General features: G+C 44.8%; 1 long non-coding RNA gene across 4 annotated transcripts in view; it reads left to right on the forward strand.

The window, feature by feature from the left end:
• The window catches only part of LOC119973132, a 218,997-nt gene that overhangs the window by 17,990 nt on the left and 185,386 nt on the right, over positions 1-15,621 (forward strand). For all 4 annotated transcript variants that reach the window (XR_005462246.1, XR_005462244.1, XR_005462243.1 and 1 more), the window contains exons 4-5: positions 11,602-11,657; positions 13,959-14,065. This is a non-coding gene — a long non-coding RNA (uncharacterized LOC119973132). The remainder of the gene's footprint in view (positions 1-11,601; positions 11,658-13,958; positions 14,066-15,621) is intronic.

The raw sequence follows: 15,621 nt of genomic DNA on the forward strand, positions 1-15,621 counted from the left end.
GAGGAAACCCACGCACACACAGGGAGAACGTGCAGACTCCACACAGACAGCAACCCTGGAGCTGTGAAGCAATTGTGCTAACCACGATGCTACCGTGCTGCCCTGGTGATCTGGTTCACTTGTGTTCTTTAAGGAAGGAAATCTGTCATCCTTGTCATGTGACTCCAGACCCACATAAATGTGGTTGACTCTTAACTGTCCTCTGAAATGGCCGAGCAAACCACTCACTTCAAGGGCAGTTAGGGATGGGGAATAAATACTGGCCCAGCCTGTGACAACCGCATCCCCTGAACGAATAAAATAAAATTCAGGTCTATGACCTTTCATCATCTGCAAGATACTGGACATGCAATAAATCAAATCCGCCAGGGATAGAGTAGCTTCCTAGGTTCTGCCACAATTGCCGCACGTACAATAGTTATCAGGTGTCCTTGTGGGTTGTTGTGTTCAGTGTTGATACCTATTGACCAGTTGTTGCAGTCACTGTTCATCATGGTGGCACATACCGGTCCACAGGTGATGTCACCAATTTCATTGGTCATCAGCTAGTGTCTCCCAGGTGCGAGAACCAATGTTTAGGACCTTCATGTCACACTTGCAAGCAACCTTGAAGCAGAGCTAAGAGTCATCTGGCTCTGGCAACCTCTGCATACTTTGGGCATGCAACCATCCTTCACATGTGCCCAAGTTAATGAAACCACCCCTGCTTGATGAGTGCCAACTTATTTGGGAGATTTGCCTTTGAGATGACTGCCATATTTGCGATTTTGTCCTTCCACAAAATGCACAGAGTGGGCCCCAAACAGTAAAAATGGAAGGTGTTGGGTTTCCTTTCTTGAAAGCTGTTGGTTAACCATGCTTTACTGCCATACAACAAGCAGCTGAGAGCACAGGCCTCGTATACCAACATTTTCATTCTAAGAATCAGCTTGAAGTTATTATGTGTACATTTTGTGAGTTGGCCAAAAGTGGTAGCTGCTTTCCCTAGGCGTGAATTGAGTTCTGCATCAAGGGACAGATTGTCTGTCACCATCGACCCAAGGTAGATGAATTTGCCAAATCCTTCCAGCAGGTTGTTATTTAGTGTGATCAAGGTCAGAGAGATGTGACACCCTGTCCAATAGGCATGAATTTCATGATGTATATAGTCAGGGAGAACAAGTTGCAGGCCTGGAACTGGTTATCTGCATACTAGGTCAGCAATCCAAAAGTGAAGACAAAGTACAGCATATCAAAATACAGCCACGATAATCATTCAGACAATCTCTGAATCTTTGTAGTCGAATTCCTGTGTTGACAACCAACATAGCGTTATCGGTGTAGAGAAATTCTCCCATCAAGTTCTGCCATGGTTCTGTTTTTGCTTTCGGTCTGCATAGACTGTTGCTTGTCATCTGACCTAGGACGTAGGTGAACTCATTCTGTATCTGCAGGGAAGGCTAAGGTCTACAGCATGGAGAAAAAAAGATAAAGTAGGTGGTAGGACACAGACCTGATTCCCTACAATCTTCACCCTTAAACTGTCACAGGTAGTTCCATCAAACTGTACAGTACAGCACATGTTGTCATGAAAGGAGCAATGAGACTGCGCAAGTTTGGACAGCCAATTTTATCCCAAAATACTTGTGAAGTTCTGCCCGACTGATTATTTTATGTATAAGGGCAGCAGTCTTCTCAGAGGCAGCTAAGGCTTTTCGGGCCTCGCGCTCTTCCTGTTTGCCGGGGCCCCTCATCACACCCTGCTCCCTGGCGACATTGAGGCACCCCGCTCCCTGGTGAAGCTGAGCCCTGCCCCGGGCGACATGGAGCCCCACCCACAAGGGCACCTCATCATTTGCTCCCCAGCCCCCATTCTCTCAGCCCTGCTGCCTGGTTGGTCTCTGGCTCTGGATGTGTCACCCGCTCCTGCCGGCTACTGCTCCCTGATTCCCCTAGACACAATGCCAGCGCTTGCCTGGACTTCTTTGCACCTCCCGATTGCTGTTCTGCTCTCCTCTTGGCTCTCGCTCAGGTGGTCGGGCCACGAGCCTCGTCAATCACTGTCTGGCTGGCTGCTGCTGCTGCTGGCTATGTGTCCTGCTGGCCTCTGTTCTTTTTGGTTGGTTGCCCGCACGTCCAACCAGCCTCCTCAACCCTGACGTGGAGTTTGAGAGTTGCCCCGCTGGTCCCTTCGATGGCCGTTGGCAAGCTTCATCTCCTTGTCTTGCTGAAGGTTTTGTCGGCTCGTACCCCAATATCAGGTCGGCAACCTAATTTTCCCTCAGGCTGCCCCCTAGAACACATGCCAGAAACCTGGCTGCTGCTGTGCACCTTTACTGAATGAAAGTTAAGAAACTTCACACCAATTCAGGAGATCCAAGGGTGGCATGTGGCACAGGACTGCGGCACTGAGGACCCGGGTCCGAATCCCGGCCCTGGGTCACTGTCCGTGTGGACTTTGCACATTCTCCCCATGTCTGCGTGGGTTTCACCCCCACAACCCAAAATGTGCAGGTTAGGTGGATTGGCCACACTAAATTGCCCCTTAATTGGAAAAAAAATAATTGGGTACTCTAAAATTATTTTTAAAAATTAAGGAGATCCATGTCTGAATGCACTAAGGGCGAAATTCTCCGCAACGGCCGACGCCGGTGTGAAATCCGGAGTGTTTCACTCTGGCGTCGGAGGCCACTCCTTGCCCCCTATTCTCTCCCCCCCCCCCAGGGGGCTACGAGTGGCATTGCGAGAAACTCGGCCGCCAGGCCTTGACGCTTGCGTCAAAGCGGCGTGCCGAGAATGACGCGGCCGGCGGCGCCTAAGTGACGTCAGCCGCGCATGCGCAGGTTGGCCGGCTCTAACCCGCGCATGCGCGGTTGCCGTCTTCCCCTCCGCTGCCCCGCAAGGCGTGGCGGAGGGGAAAGAGTGCATCTCTTAGAGACGCCGGCCCGACGATCGGTGGGCACCGATCGCGGGCCAGTCACCTAACGAACATGCCCGTGATGCTCGATCCTCTCTCCGCCCCCCACAGGCCCCACACTTACCTGTCGCGCGATGTTCACGCTGGCAGTGACCAGGTGTGGTTGCCGCCGGCGTGAACCGTCGAGGTCGTCAGGCCGCTCGGCCCATCCGGGCCGGAGAATCGCTGGTCGCCGGGAAAAACAGTGAGCGGCGATTCTCCGAGCGACGTGTCGCAAAACGCAAAACGTGCCAGAGCGGCCCTCCCGCGATTCCCCCACCCGGCATGGGGAGCGGAGAATCGCGCCCTAAGTCTCCACCACCTCTCAACGTCTGGCAGATGTTTCCCCATTCTAAAGGGGAGTTCCATCAATCAGCCTGATGTTGTTCTGTATTGCATGCTGATAGGCTTCTTTGATATTTCAAAAAATGTAGAGTTACCAAGGCTCTTATTGGTGTTGCCACCACAATAGTCACCTCTCTGTATGTCTCCCCACCGCGCCCCCCCCCCCCCCCCCCCCCCCCCCCAAACACCCATTGGCCAGAGCCCCACGCTGCAGCACTGTGTTTCATTGAAAGTTCGTCTCAGGGTCTTATTCAGTATTCATCTTCAGTTTGTTCTCAGTGGAAGGCTTTATTGAACTGATCTTAAGATGTCTGCCTCCAGAGGCATCTTCATGACAGTCACATGACTGCAGAAAGAGAGATCTATCAGTGAGACTTGTTACATTTCCATTTCCTATTGAATACAAGATACAAATATCCCCCTTTTCCATACGAACAAAAGACACATTGCATGATCCTGTGTGACTGAGTTACCTGATTTATCCACTGTACATCCACTGTTCTCATGCATTAACAACTGTTTGTGCTACTACAGCTACTGCACATGCATTGCTCACACAGCCTTAAAATTGAGCAGGACTTTTAACAGTCCATGTGCACGTTGACATTGGCTACACAACTGAGTAATGTTCCTTGTCCAGAGAATATTGTTCTCTGAGCATGTGTTGCCTTGGTGACTGTTGTTGTTCCATTACAGTTGTTGGGAACCGCTGAATTTTTTTCTCGCTCTGTACTCAGGACATCTGGTGAGATCCGCTCTCCCTGACCAGCCGATTGTGGTGAAGGAGCAGCTTCACTAGTTGAACAATGCCTTTGGTTGCACCTGCATATTTGCTTGTGTTTTTTTCAATTCCCGCTTTAAGTTGCCAGAAGTGGAATTGAGGGTAATGTATCCCCCCTGATACGTTTGTGTTGTCCCTGTAATTTGTTTATTTCTATCCTGCACAGTTCAGTTCAGTGAAGACTTCAGTTTATCATGCATTTTCACCGGCATATACCCAGCTGGAATCTTGCCCTTCAAATCTTCCACTTCCCAAACTCTGATCTGAACATTTCCCTGTAGAACTGAGGCATTTACCTTCAGCTCATGCATATCATTATACTAATAAACCATCTTGTGGTTTACTTCAATATTCTCTTTCTCTCCCTGGGGTCTTCTGTCTGCCTCACTCTGGAGTCTTTTGTTTCCTTCTCTTACCAGCCCAAGCTTTAGACCTGCTCCAGCTGTGATGAGTAGCCATTACATCCCATGAATGATCTGGAACTTGAGATCCTTCTTCTTGTGATTGCACTGGGCTGTCAGACTAATTTTTTCTCTCTGTACGAGTATCTTACCATCACATAGTTTCAATCTTAATTTCAACGGCTTCATTTTTGGATCAGCATGTTGAACCAGTTCGTACAGATCTGCAAAGATCATTATGTGCATGATGCACCTGTGATAATCGCTTGATACTCTCCATCCACAGTCAAAACTGTTGTATTGTGTATAATTCTTGATCAGACTCACCTGCTGCTATCTCACCCGCGGCCACCTGTGTAGGCTTGTTTTGCTTCTTTATGGCCAAGCACTTGTATGAGAACCAATCATGCTTTCCCTATGCTGGACAAGTCTTTTCTTGCTGTCTTCCATAGTATTTGCATCCTGCCTTTTGTCTGCGATTGCTCCGTTATTTTGGCTTGGACTGTCTCTCAGCATAATGTATCTCCTCTGCCACCTATATGCTCGAGCTAATGTTTCACAGCTTCTGCATTCTGATACACTTCTACCACTTTCTTTAGCATGAGTTTCTCATCCTTCAGTAGACCTGCTCTCATTGAGGGATCTCTAGTTTTGCTATTCTAAGTGGAAAAACTTTCATTTTTGCCACCTATAACCATTCATTTCAATTGGAGATGAAGTATAAAACTTACTGCAGCCATTTTCACTCACTCAGTAATTTACTTGCAGTCTTTTTTTTCCCCATTTCTTTTGTCTTTTCCTTAGTCCATTTGCAGCAGCTGTCTGAAAATTTGAACAGTTGTGTGTGCCTTAGCTGACTCTTCTCTCTGCAGCCACTGTTTCACTTGTAGTCTGTGTGTGCTTTGCTTTTAAAAAAAAAAATATTTTATTGGAGGTAATGTCAAATACATACCGATGAGAAATGTGCAAACAACAACAGCAATAGTAAACCATACACAATTAACATTATTCTCCCCTTTCGCCCTTTTTTTTTACACAGAGCACTCCAAAACCCAAAGAACCCCACCCCCGGTGACCTGATAATAGCCCTTGAATAAGTCGATAAACAGCCTCCACCTTGTGGAGAACCCCTCCTCCCTTCCTCAAACTTTATTTTTTTCTAGGAGGAACTTTGCCAAGTCGCTCACCCATGCCTCCACTTTTGGCGGCTCCGAGTCCTTCCAGCACAGCAAGATCTGCCTCCGGGCTATCAGAGAGGCAAAAGCTACAACATCAGCCTCTTTCTCCACCGGACACTCCCGAATACTCCGACACGCCAAATACCACCACCCACTTGCTCGGCACCACCATCATTCCCAAAATAATCGACATTACCTTAGCAAACTCTTTCCAGAACCCCTCCAACCTCTGACATGCCCAAAACATACGGACATGGTTTGGCAGATGCCCTGCACACTGCCCACCCCATTCTAGACCCTGTCATATGAGCCCTATGCACCACCTTAAACTGTATAAGATTCAATCTTGCACACGACAAGGATGAGTTTTCCTTCGCAGATCCACACTCCAGCTTGTATCGCCCCCCCCCCCCCCCCAACTCCTGCCACTTGTGCGGACCTCCTCCACTGTTGCACCCTCCTTCTTCATCAACTCCCCATATATATCTGACACCTTTCCCTCATCTATCTCATCCTCGGGCAGCAGCACGTCCCGTAGCACTGGAGGTGGCAGCTGCAAGAACAAACGCACCTCCTTCTGCGAGAAGTCCCTCACCTGAAGATAGGTGAACCCATTCCCCTTCGGCAGCAAGTACACCTCCTCAAGCTCCTCCAATTTTGGAGCTTACCCCCACAAACAGGTCCTGAAAATACTCTATCCCCAACCCTGAAAGCTTGCATCCTACCCTGCTGGAACAAAGCTGTGGTTGCCACAAATTGTCTTCCATTCTGCAGTGCTGCCGTCATTGATTCCACACCCTCAACGCTGATACTACCACCGGGATTGTGGAGTACCTGGCCTACGAGAATGGGAGAGGTGCCAACAATAGCTCCCTCATACTGGTCCCTTTACACGATACGAGCCCAGAACCATCTTATTCATCGTTATCTTTACCGTCTGGACCCTTTGGGCCAATGAGAAAGGCAACACATCCCACCTCCTAAAGTCTTCTTTCATTCCCTCCACCAGCTTTGCCAGATTCAACTTGTGCAGCTGGGCCCAGCTCTGTGCCACGTATATACCAAGATAACGAAAGCTCGCCTCTACCAACTAAAACGGCAACCTCCTTAAACAACCCCCTATACCTGGGCGTTGATCGGGAATACCTCACTTTTCCCCTTATTGAGATTATACCCTGAAAAGAGACTGAACTCCCCAAAGATCCACAAAATCCTGCTGGTCCCAACCACACCCGCTAACATCGCCTTGTCCAGGACAAAGAATATCAATCCGAGAGTACCCCCTGTTGACATGCAAAAAGAACAAAAATTCCTTTGCCCCTGGCCTCTCAAACCGCCACGGATCTGCCGCACCCATTCGCTTCAAAACTCCCAACGACCCTTTCACCATTGCCCAAATCCCCCCCCCCCCCCCCCCATAATCAGTCAGACATATCTAAGCCGGGATCTTTGCCAGGATTGCTTCATAAACTCTACATCGTCCCAATTTGGAAATAAATGTTCACCAGCACCACCGGCCTCCTCCAACCTCCTGCTCACCATCAGAAATCTACTCTCAGGGTCTGCCACTATGCACCCTGCATAGGACACCCTCTTATTAACCAGCACTGCCACCCCCCCTCGTCTTCATATCCAGCCCCGAATGAAATACCTGACCCACCCATCCCTTCCCTTCTTCAGCCTCTAATCTACCACCTTCAATGAGTCTCTTGCAAAAACACAACGTCCATCTTCAAACTCATCAAATGCGCACATACATGTGGCCTCTTAACTGGTCCATTTAATCCCTGGACGTTCATGAAATCAGCCGTGTTGGGGGAGACCCTGCTCCCCCCCGGTCCGTCCGTCCGTTAGCCATATATCTCCATCTTATCCAGCTCCCTCACATCCATACCCTGGCCTCCCTTGGGCCTCCCTACGGTGTCCGCCCCCATCACCCCTTAAAGAGAAAGAAAACTACCCTCCCAAACAATCGATCTATCCTCCACTTCACTCTCGTTAACAAGTCTATCCGCTAGCATGGTGGCTCCCACTGCCTTCCTCCAGCCCCACCTTAGCCACGTCCTCTGAGGCCTCCCGCCTTTGCTGCCGGAACTTGGCGGTCAAAAACTCAACCAACTGCTCCGTTGACCACTGAACAGACAACGCTGCCACTGAGCTCTCCGCCATTTTTACTACTACTACACTGCTCGAAAGATCCTGATCTGACTGTTGCCCCTTTTCAGTTGCACTGCTTGTTTGATAGGGCTGAGACATGCTCACCCAAAGGAGAATCCTTAGTTCTGTCTGTTCCTGTACTTTATACCAGCCAACACCCCCATGAATGGGTAACAAGGACCAAACAATTCCCCGTCAAGCAGGGGCCACCAAATGTGAGACCACTCACTCCATGGCCACCATCCAAATTCCCATTTATGCTTTTCTTTTATCTGTTTTTATCAGCAGCTTTGCTGCAGTGTCTTCTCTACGTCATTTCCACGGTTCAAAAATCTATTTTTTCACCATTTCTGTGCATCCTGTTTCATGTATGAGGACATCAGTCACCTTCAGTGTGTTTTCAATGAGAGGTTTTATTGAACTGGCCTTAAGATGGTTGCCTATTGAGATAGCCTCATGGCATTGTCACAAGATTGTGAGAAGCCGTATGTGTCAATCAGACTGGTTACATTTCAAAATCCAAATCCTCTTTTTCATATTCAACAAATGATACAAACGCTGATAGTGTTTAATGCTTTATCAAGATCTTCAAAAGTAAGATAAAGAGGTCTTTCCTGTTCCCTGCACTTCTCTTGTTGGTGCTATATGGAAAAGTTCATGGCCATTCTTGCTCTGCCAGCACAAAACTGCACTGTGCTTCTGGATACATATGCTTTGCAAGTAGATGGAGTCTTTCAAACATGACCCCTATGAAGACCTTCCCAGTGATGCTGAGGACTTTTCATCAGAAGTGGATAAAGTTAGAGCGGGAACAGGTTTTAAGCAAGTACAGAGACAGAGAGAGTGGAATGTAGGAATGATTAAATGGTAAAACAGATGATGGCACAAGGCAAAAGGACATGGTCATTGAGCAAGTAAAGAATTAAAATAGGGGCCTACAGGAGGTGTAAATGGAAAATGGACTTTACATCACCTATTTAATCAGTACTGAGAGTATATTGGGTAAATACTCTGATCCCTGTGAAATTAAAGTGGAAATCCAAAACATATGGAATGCACTGCCTGTGGAAGTAGTTGAGTCAGAAACATTAGGGACCTTCAAGCGGCTATTGGATAGGTACATGGATTACGGTAGAATGATGGGGTGTACATTAATTTGTTCTTAATCTAGGACAAAAGTTCAGCACAACATCATGGGCCGAAGGGCCTGTTCTGTGCTGTATTTTTCTATGTTCTATATGTCTGTTCTTCAAATTTGCTTACTCTTTTATTGTTGGATGTACAGTTCAATGTGCTCAGGTATAATAGAAGATATTTAAAATATTCAATTGAGTAATGATATTTAAAACTTCTCATCACTTTGTTTACTATGTAACAAGTAGATTTGATTTTTATCTCTATATTGAAGCACGTTATGTGTGTATCAGTATTACATTCAAAAGATCCCCAATTATTACTTAAGAATGCACAACACAGGTATGCTCCAAAGTTAACTGTTAAGAGTGAGTGATTTCCCTCTAATATTTTAATACATCATTGGTTGGTGACCAGAGATACATTCACCCTTTTTTCTATTGTGGATTTTATCATTAATCCTTACTTCTCCCCAAAGGGGTTTCGGAGCTGCTATCATTAAATGGGAGGAACTGCTGGAAACATCTTGCTGTCCATTGTATTGTTTAGCAGAAACTACTCATGGATAAAAATAAAGTTGTTACTGAAATAGCTTCACTGGATTTCTGCTATCTTCTGGGAATATTTATTCTGAAGATAAAAGTGCACAGAGACCTCAAGATATAAATAGGCCCTGGAATCATCCGAGAAATGAGTCTAAAATGTAAAGTTGCCGAGCGAAGCAAGCTTGGAATTCTTATAATACAGAAATAGGAGCACAAGTAAACCATGTCTCATGTCTGCTACACCATTCAATCATAACTGATCTTTTGCCTCAACTCTAATTCCCCATCCACTCTCCATGTCCGTTGATTGCCTGTGAGATGGGACATTTTTCTATCCCAACCTTGAATGTATTCAAAGATTTACAACCCTCCAAGCGAAGGCATTTTTCTCATCTCAGTCCTAAATGACTGGTCCCTTAACCTGAGGCTGTGCCCTTGTGTTCTAGATTCCCAAGCCGGAGGAAAAAATCTCAGTGCCTAAACTGTAAAGTTCCTTCAGAAGAATATAAAATACAGAAGAATCAAAAGCTATATCTGAGGTGTTGGCTAGCATAAATTCAGAGCCAGGCATCTTGTGAGATGAATGCCTTGATTGCATTGGTGGTGCGGTGCGCATGAGAAATGCATGTCTGGATGTTCAATACGGAGCAGTCTCTGTTAATAATTCAGTCTGCAATACTACAGGGAAAATTATTAGTAGAACTGAAGGTTACTCCGACAAGGTAGAGATACAGCACACTAGTGTAGCAGAATGCCTAGGACTTTACATTTGGCAGTGACATTGAAGCTCCAGAATGGGAATTGTTCCACAGCCCAACATTTATATCTCGGTTTTACTAAACACTGAACTGTAACAAAATGAAGGCTCCACTACTTTGCCTGGCAAACTTGAAAAATCTTTCTCAGAAACTAATGAAAAACTTGGAGTTGTGCCAACCTTTCTTCTGTACTGTGTGCTTTGACTTAGTAATTCCAGTGATATATAATTCAGTTTAGATCCAAGCATTGCTGGCCAACAATGAAAAGTGCACACAATTTTGCTTAACCATCAAAGAACCATTCATCGATTCTAACACTAGAACTTTCGTGAGACCTGCAACCTTTTTTTTCAAAGAAGAGCATAATTATTTGCATTCGTATATCATCTTTTATGAGCATCCAATGTCCCAAAGCACCTTGTAGCCAATGATGTACTTTTTCAGATATTGTCACTGTTGTAATGTAGCAAACACAACACCTAATTTGCACACAAGCTCCCACAAACAGTGATGTGTTAATGATTCGATAATATGTTTTTTGTGGTGTTGATTGACTCATAAAACATGGCAAGGACACCAGGGACTATTCTTCTGCTCTTCAAATATTAAAAGGTTTACCTCCAAAGAAGGTGACACTTGGCCCATCATGCCCCTTTCGAAATAGTGCCAATAGGATCTTTTATAACCACCGAAGAGGGAAGCTGGGCCCTGTCTCATCTGATAAGACTGTACCTTTGACAGTATGTACTCCCTCAGTACTGCACTGGACTACCAGCTTAGATTGTCCTTTAGTCAAGTCCTTTAGTGTTACTTGAACCTTTAACCTTCTGTCAGAGACACGAGTGCGACCAGCTGAGTGAGTCAGTCTTTCCGATGATATATTAAAATGTCTTCCCTCTCCACTGGGCATTAAAGCTAACATGACACTCCTTTGAATAAGAGCAGAGGAGTTACCCCAGTGTCTTGGCCAATATTTATCCCTCATGATATATTTACGACATGATGCTTTATGATTGCATTTGTGCCTGATTACAAAAGTATGGATATGTCTGTGGTACTCAGATTAAAAGGCATATTTTGCTTTAAAACACTGTTCATTTTTTCAACTTTTCAAATTATTACCACATTATTTTATTTATTAATCGCTAATTAATGCTCTTTCCAGCTTAGAGCACACATCAAACCCTGCACAATTAACTTTTTTGATTGAAGTGGCATAAGGGGTAATTACACAGTCAGTGCAGACTGAAATATCTAATTATTATGTTGGACTTCTTCCAGTTTCAATGCCCACTGTTCATCATCTACTGTAGCTTATGGTTGAATGAAGAGAAAACTGAAGCTCTTATTTTTAAATCTTTCTACAGGCATCGCTTCTTTTGGCCGTAAATTAACTTCATTTTGGTGATCACGCTGCTTTAAGGTACGTGTTATGTGTCAGTTGGATAGAAATGAATGGCTTAGAGAAAGTTTCATGTTGGTTTACTCCAGAATTATATTTGTAACCTTTACAATGAAATTCATTTCATCATTGCAGTCCACCATTTTACAGGGTAACATTGTGAAAAGAGTAAATCTCAATTTATCTATTCGATATTAGTCTCTTCATCCTGTTCTTCTAAGTGCAATGATTCCTCCTGAGTTGGACTTCCTTGAGGCATTGATAGCTCTTTGGTGCCTCTGTCAATGTGCCTGATCTGTGTTAATTAGCTGGAAGCAGAAATTCACTGAGCTGGTCAGATTCACAGATGCCAATACATGATTTTCAGGAAGGTGGGGGTTGCTTGCAGGTAGAAACCATCAAAAGACGAGACAATATTTGAAAGTGCGCAGAATTGTGGCAAATGAGATTAAATATAATTGAATGCAATATTTTATACATTGCAATAAAAAATGGGGTGCATTTTTAATGAATAAATTGAGAGAGAGAAAAGACTGAAAGTAGATTCTACATAGACCCTGTCCACTCATTTCTGGACAAAAATTAATAAAAACAAGCCAAATGCTGAGTTGCGTTGCCAAATTCTGCACCACCCCATAAACACTTTACTTCTGGTCAGCACAGTGAAAAGAGAAACATCAAAGTCCTAGAAGTGGAGTCGGAGGGACTGAATTATGAGGAATAGGCAGAACATCACTGGCTTTTCAGTCTGGAATGGAGCTGACTTGACAGAGAGGTTTTCTGATGCCAACTGAAATGAAAATGTTAATTATTTCAATATAGTTCATTTCTCATTATTTCATGACTATATGGAGAAGTAGCTCAAGGTGGATAAAGAGTTGACTGAAAGGTTGATTCATACCTGGAATGGTCCTCTGAGTAATGGTGCTGCAAAATAGAGTTAGATAAACTGGGTGGACTCCCTTACTGACTGTTTTGTTTCAAACCTGCTGTGCTGTCAAAGATTCTCAAGTCGTAACACACAAAAATAGAGGATTGTTTAAGGGAGAGATTTGTTTGTTAATTATTTTCCTCAAAAATGTTCAAATAGAATTTCAGTCTCCACAATTCAGTTCCAGATTTAGTCTCTTGTCTATTATTTGCAGGTGGCACCTACAAATAATAATTTATTTGGAGAATCTTCCGCATCCACAGACATGTCAGCAGAAATTCTTGTGGATATGATGTGGAGGGAGAGAAACCGATCCTATCATGTTTACCTGGGGCAAAGGCTCACTCTTATATCGTACATTTTACTTTAGATACTTTCCTCTCAGCCAGAGTTTCATTCCCAATAAGCAAGTTCTCCTTTAACCTGAATGGTCCTTTTTCCTGATGTTATGGGCCAGTGTTTGGAGAACCCCAAAGTGTATCATGGAGTTCACCTGACCCACAACTTTTAATAGATTGTAGTATGGGGAGCACACAGCCCACTCTACAGGTGTGGTACACAGAAATGGAAAAGTATTTTTTTAAAGCAATGTAATGTTTATTCTATGAACTCAAGTTAACCTTTTTAAAACATACAGTGAGCATCTTAGCAACCATCAATTCAAATACAACCCTCAAAGAATACAACACTAAGTAATCCTTAATAACTTCCCAAACAACATCCAGAAGACAAAAGAAACACCTTTTAACAGAAGCACATTAGGTTTACATTCACTATTGAAAACATTTATAATTCAAATTCACCAAATGATCAAGAGATAGTCTTTTCATGGCAGAGAGATCAACAGTACACCTGCTTTGTCTGGCTTCAGCTCCAACACTGAAAACGAAACCAAAAAACACAGACACACCCAAGCTTTTCTCAAAGTGAAACTAAAAAGCAGAGCCTGAGCTCAGCTCCACCCATGCTCTAACATCACTGCAGTAACATGAGCAGCCAAACATTTCTTAAAGAGACATTCTCGTGACACTGACCTTAAAAATTCCATAATCATCCTCAACATTGCAGTCTTGAGAATACACACTTCAGAAAATCATGGCTTAGTTTATAAACTGCCAAATAGATTTATTAATCAGTAACCATTAAATGAACAGAAGCAATTGACACACTAGATTTACAGCCGTTACAACTTCAGCTTCACCTTAGACGATATAAACATGGCAAAAAAGTGTGGAAACATGAACCCACTTTTGCAAAGCTGCATCAGTTCTGTTAAAAAATTGACAGAGGGAGGGGAAAAGAGAAATTCTGCCCCATTACGTGGTCTTGGATGGTTGATAACAAATTTCTAATAGTTGTCCAAGTTTTTATTGCCTTCTGGTTGGTTATAGGAATCTTGATGTGGGAGTGGAGAGAGATGTGACATACTGGAAAAACCTATGAAGAATCAGAATACATTCAACAAGAAATATAAGAGCATGGGACTCTGTGTAACTCGGTGAGTAGCTGAAAGCATGTAGGCAGTGCTTTTCCTTTTTTCTGATGGCATTGCCTGATTCATGAACAAACAGTTTTTTCCACAGGGTCAGCATGTTACTAATCAAGGTTGACGGGGTTGCAGCCATTTAGGGTCAGTGGTTATCATGATGTGGTTGTGGTCTGCTCTTAGTATTTCAAAGACTTAGCAGGCATTGGAATCATGGACATATAAAGATAAGATATGTCCCAAGCTGTGATTTGTTCTGAAGTGAGAGATTTTGACTGCCGTGACCCATCATCAGTTAATCATGTAGAACTAAATTGTGAAGGATGTACTAGCAGTGTTCTGCGCTAACCATTTTTAATGAAATCCAATACTGATCTGTAGTAATAGCTAATCAAATGCCCATGTGAGCATATTAAGTTTGAAATCTGAACGAACAATTTCTTACTTTTATTTTGTATGGTAGTCAGTGATACTCCGAATGAATGTTGATTCAGATTTACGTTGACGGGTTGTGAACTGCATAGCATAATTATTCTCTTCCAAGTTTGTTGGTATTGTTATGCCATATAACTGATCAATATTTTTGCAAAGAAAGTGGAAAGTAAATTGTGATTGTTCATTTGTACTCAGTGGGCCATTAAGTACATTGGGCGGGATTCTCCGTAGGCCAACGGCGAAAACAAGGACAGCGATTGGGCAGAGAATGGCCCCAGACACCGAAATCAGGGCATGTGCCAGTTTGATGCTGGTTTGCGATGCTCCGCCCCTCCAAATCGGCATCATCGGGATGTGTGCCGCAACCCTGTTGAAGCGCCATCAGCTGGCCCACTCACGATGCTCTACCTCCAATGAGCGGAGTTCTCGACGGTGTGGGCCACATGTGCTCCCAGCGGTCAGCAGCCTAGCGTGTCGGCTACGGTGGGAGAGAGAGAGAGGGCATGCGGAAAGTGTCCAGCACCGCCACATTCGGCCGAGATCCGTGCTGCTGGCCGGCGGGCTTCTGCTAAGGCTGGGGGGAGTGGTGGAGGGTGGCCAGGAGGTGGGCTGTGGGGTCGGGGTGAGAGGGTATGCAGTCCAGCATGGCTGGCGCATGTTTTCTGGTGCGACTGTTGCATGTGTGGGGTGTCAGCATGCGTGGCTGTAGCCTGTCAGCCCTGCACTTGTGCGGTCCGGGACCCAGCAATTCTCCAACCATTTTCCGCAGGTGTTTCACGTGGCACTGGTGCTAGCCCCTCCAGTACCGGCGAGGGTTTCGCGCCGATCATCCCATCGTGAAACCCCACGGATCCTCCGTTGGCATCAGCACTTAGATGCAGGAACGGAGAATCCAGCGCATTGTGCCTACAAATTCTGTCACTTCCATATTAACTGCAATCTTAAATAATGTGCATTTAAAAACTGAATTTGCATCGAGTTTTTAAGACCTACTCAGACTCATAAGTACAACTTAATTACGTGTTCTTTGCAATGTCAAGGTCCAATGACTCTGGTCTCTTGTTTCAGACCAGTCTAAAGTTACAACATTGCTGTTTATCATGAAGCAGTACTCCACACAGAGTACACGTACG

This window comes from Scyliorhinus canicula, chromosome 11 (genome assembly GCF_902713615.1).
Source record: "Scyliorhinus canicula chromosome 11, sScyCan1.1, whole genome shotgun sequence".
NCBI classification, from domain to species: Eukaryota; Metazoa; Chordata; class Chondrichthyes; order Carcharhiniformes; family Scyliorhinidae; genus Scyliorhinus; species Scyliorhinus canicula.